Source organism: Ovis canadensis, chromosome 1 (genome assembly GCF_042477335.2).
Source record: "Ovis canadensis isolate MfBH-ARS-UI-01 breed Bighorn chromosome 1, ARS-UI_OviCan_v2, whole genome shotgun sequence".
In the NCBI taxonomy this organism is placed as follows: domain Eukaryota; kingdom Metazoa; phylum Chordata; class Mammalia; order Artiodactyla; family Bovidae; genus Ovis; species Ovis canadensis.
The window spans coordinates 112,400,347-112,405,131 of NC_091245.1; positions in this window are offsets into that span (position 1 = coordinate 112,400,347).

The following is a 4,785-nucleotide window of genomic DNA, read 5'->3' on the forward strand; positions in this document are numbered from 1 at the left end:
CACAAATAATAAAGTGAAAAGATTGTTCTTTTTTATGGCTGAGTAATATTCCAGCTCTCTCTCTCTCTCTCTCTCTCTCTCTCTCTCTCTCTATATATATATATATATATATATATATATATATATATATATATATATATATATATATATATATATATATAATCTCACACCTTCCTAATCCATTTTTCTACTGATGGACATTTAGGTTGCTTCCATGTCCTGACTATTGTAGATAGTGCTACAGTGAACACTGGGGTGCATGTATCTTTTTGAATTATGGTTTTCTCTGGATATATGTTATAGGATCATATGGTAGCTCTCTTTTTAGCTTTTTAACAGCATACTGTTCTCCATAATGACTGTACAAGTTTACATTTCCACCAACAGTGTAAGAGGGTTCCCCTTTTCCACACCCTCTCCAGTATTATTGTTTGTAGATTTTTTGGTGATGGCCATTCTGACTGGTGTGAGGTGATACTTTATTGTAGCTTTGGGATTTTCATTTCTCTAAAAATTAATGATGTTGAGCACCTTTTCATGTACTTTTTGGCCATCTGCGTGTTTTCTCTGGAGAAATGTCTCTTTAGGTCTTCCAATTCTTTTTTGATCAGGTTGTTTGTTTTTTAGATATTGAGCTGCATGAGCTATTTGTGTATTTTGGATATTAATTCCTCATCAATGACTTCTTTTGCAAATATTTTCTCCCATTCTGAGGGCTGTGTTCCCATATTGTCTGTGGTTTCTTTTGCTGTACAAAAGCTTTTCAGTTTGTGTTCCATTTGTTTATTTAATTTTTTTTTTTATTACTATAGGAGGTGGGTCAAAAAAGGTCTTCCTGTGATTTATGTCAGAGAGTGTTCTGCCAGGGCTTCCCTGGTGGCTCATTGGTAAGAATCCACCTGCCAGTGTAGGAGACATGGGTTCGTTCCCTGATCTGGGAAGATCCCACATGCCATGGAGCAACTAAGTCAATGCACCACAACTACTGAGCCTGTGATTTAGAGCTGAGAGCTGAAACTACTGAATCGATGTGCCACAACTACTGAAGCTTGTGCACCCTAAAGTCTGGGCTCTGAAACAAGAGAAACCACTGCAGTGAGAAGCCTTCAAACTGCAACTAGAGTGCGGCCCCCACTCTCTGCAGCTAGAAAAAAGCCTGCACAGTAACACTCAGTGCAACCAAAAATAAAAATAAATCAATAAAAATTATTTTTTAAAAAAGAGTGTTCTATGTTTTCCTTTAAGAGTTTTCTAGTATCTAGCCTTACATTTAGGCCCTTAACCCATTTTGAATTTAGGAAGTGTTCTAATTTCATTCTTTTACTTGTAGCTGTCCAGTTTTCCCAGCACCACTTAGTAAAGAGACTGTCTTTCCTCCATTATATATTCTTACCTCTTTTGTCATAGGTTAGGTGACCATAGATGTTGGGTTTATCTCTGTGCTTTCTAACCTGTTCCACTGAACTCAATCAACAGAGAAATAGATAAAGAAGGTATGGTACATATATACAATGGAATATTCAGTTCAGTTCAGTTCAGTTCAGTCACTCAGTCGTGTCCAACTCTTTACGACCTCATGAATTGCAGCACGCCAGGCCTCCCTGTCCATCACCAACTCCCAGAGTTCACTCAGACTCATGTCCATCGAGTCAGTGATACCATCCAGCCATCTCATCCTCTGTCATCCCCTTCTCCCCCTGCCCCCAATCCCTCCCAGCATCACAGTCTTTTCCAGTGAGTCAACTCTTCACATGACGTGGCCAAAGTACTGGAGTTTCAGCTTTAGCATCATTCCTTCCAAAGAACACCCAGGGCTGATGTCCTTTAGAATGGACTGGTTGGATCTCCTTGCAGTCCAGGGGACTCTCAAGAGTCTTCTCCAACACCACAGTTCAAAAGCATCAATTCTTTGGCGCTCAGCTTTCTTCACAGTCCAAGTCTCACATCCATACATGACTACTGGAAAAACCATAGCCTTGACTAGATGGCCCTTTGTTGGCAAAGTAATGTCTGTGCTTTTTAATATGTTATCTAGATTGGTCATAACTGGAGGAGCTGGGAGGAAGCTTTAAGCAAATACTGAAAATGTATTTGCTCCACTTATGATGAAGGTTGGAAGCTGGGATGAGCATAACAAAGGGTTATGAGCGTTCACTGAGTGCCCAAGGCTGTGAACAGATGACGAAGGGTCAATATGCCCAGCCTTGAGGCGTTCGAAGACTTCCTTCTGACCACCTATTTCTGAGAGCAAGGACTGTTGTTTCATGATAAGACTCCCTTTAGAGTTTCGCCAAAGCTATGTTATGGCTTGGGCGGTAGGAACTGTATTTTATGCTTGAAACTTTAATGTTTATCTGGAATGGCTACGTGCAAGTCAGCATTATGCTCTATTTCCTGAAAATTATAAAACTACACAATTGGATCATAAACTTTGTCAGTCCACTAGAGGCTGTCCCTGAGTGTCCTTTTCAGAGTGCGGTTCTCCGAGCCTTACAATAACTTTCCTTCTCAGCCATAAAAAGAACAAAACAATACCATTCGCAGCAATGTGGATGGACCTAGAGATTGTTAAAGTGGGTGAAGTAAGTCAGACACAGAAAGGCAAATATCAGATAGTATCACTTATATGTGGATTGTAAAAAAAAAAAAGAAAAAAGAGTACAGATGAACTTATCTACAAAACAGAAATGGTATAGTTGTAGATAGTAAACTTATAGTTACCTGGAGATTGGGAGAAGGGAGTGATAAATTGGAAGATTGTGACTGGCATAACCACACTACTCTACATAAAATGCATAACTAGTAAGAACCTACTGAATAGCACAGGAAACTACTCAATACTCTGTAATGGGGGTGGTCCTAAGATGGTGGAGGAATAGGACAGGGAGACCACTTTCTCCCCCACAAATTCATTGAAAGAACATTTGAACGGTGAACATACTCCACAAAACAACTTCTGAACACTGGCAGGGGACATTAGGCACCCAGAAAAGCAGCCCATCATCTTTGAAAGGCAATAGGACAAAATGTAAAAGATAAAAAGAGAGACAAAAGAGTTAGGTATGGAGATTCATCCCAGGAAGGGATTCTTAATAGAGGAGAAGTTTCCAAACACCAGGAAACCCTCTCATGGGCAGGTCTGGGGTAAGTTTTCGAATCTCAGAGGGCAACATAACAGAGAGGAAAAATAAATAAATAAAACCCACAGATTACGTGTCTAAAGGCAACTCCCAGCAAAGAGGTAGCCCAGATGCTTGCGTCTGCCACCAGCCAGTGGGGGCTAAATGGAGAAGAGTGGGCGGCATTGCTTAGGATAAGGACTGGGCCTGAATGCCCTGAAGGCATCTGACGGAGCTAATGTGGGATAGCAACCTAAACTGTAGGATAGCCGGGTGGGGGTGGGTGGGTGGGTAGGGGTGGCGGGGAAAGAGAGAGAGAACTATCCTGCGAAAAACCCTAACCTGAGGCAATGCCAGGCCGCTCACAGAACAAAGGACTGAGTGAATACCAGAGGAGAGCTAGCTGGCTGCGGACCGGCCCATCCCCCACCGGACACAGGGGTCAGGCGGGCACCAGCCAGAGCAGGAAGGGGCAAACTCAGCCCCAGAGAGGGCATCCCCTACCAAACGGCACACAGGCTTCCAGTTTCTAACCAAAGACTTCCTGGGATTCTGGACGGTTGACATCCACTGGGAGGGCCACAGCCAGAGATCAGCTCCCCAGAAGAGACACATGGCACACTGGAGACCAGCACTCCCGGAAACCCAAACGGCTGGGACCGGGGAGCTGATAAGACGCACTGCACCTGAGGAGAGTGTGCTCGCCACGCACCTGGTCGCCTGAGCTGCTTTAACCAGGGAATGGCACAAAACGCAGGCCCAACTGAGTCTGCGCCATTGTGGAGTACCTGAGAACCTGAACCTGACTGGCTTAGACCTGAGAAGTGCACACAATCCAGGGCCCGTTCCCTGCAGAGCAACCTGAAGCCTGAGCAGTGTAGACTGGGAAAGAACACACCCTATGAGCGGGGGCAAACCAATGTGGCCGAGAAACCGCAAGCACTCCCCACACACACCAGTGATATTTGTTTACAGTGTTCCTCCTTCCCCACAGCACGACTGAACAAGTGAGCCCAAACAAGAATCCACCTTTGCCCCCTTGTGTCAGGGTGGAAATTAGACACTGAAGACACCTGCAAACAGAAGAAGCCGAATAAACAGAGGGAACCTCTTTGGAAGTGACAGGTGCAACAGATTAAAATCCCTGTAGTTAACACTGACTACATTGGAAGGGGCCTATAGATCTTGAGAAGTATAAGCTGGAACAAGGAACAATCTGAAACTGAACTGACCCCACACTGCCTGCAACAGCATCAGAGAAATTCCTAGATATATTTTCACTATTATCATTTTTTTAATTAAAAAAAAAATTTAAGTCCTCTATTACTCCTTTAATTTTCATTTTTATAACCTACTGCTAAGTTGCCTCAGTCGTGTCTGACTCTGTGCAGCCCACCAGGCTCCCCCATCCCTGGGAGTCTCCAGGCAAGAACACTGGAGTGGGTTTCCATTTCTTTCTCCATGCATGAAAGTGAAAAGTGAAAAGTGAAAGTGAAGTCGCTCAGTCGTGCCTGACTCTTAGTGACCCCATGGACTGTAGCCTACCAGGCTCCTTCATCCATGGGATTTTCCAGGCAAGAGTACTGGAGTGGGGTGCCACTGCTTTCTTCATATAACCTACTATTACCTTGCAAAAAAAAGACCCTATTTTTAAAGCAAACTTCAT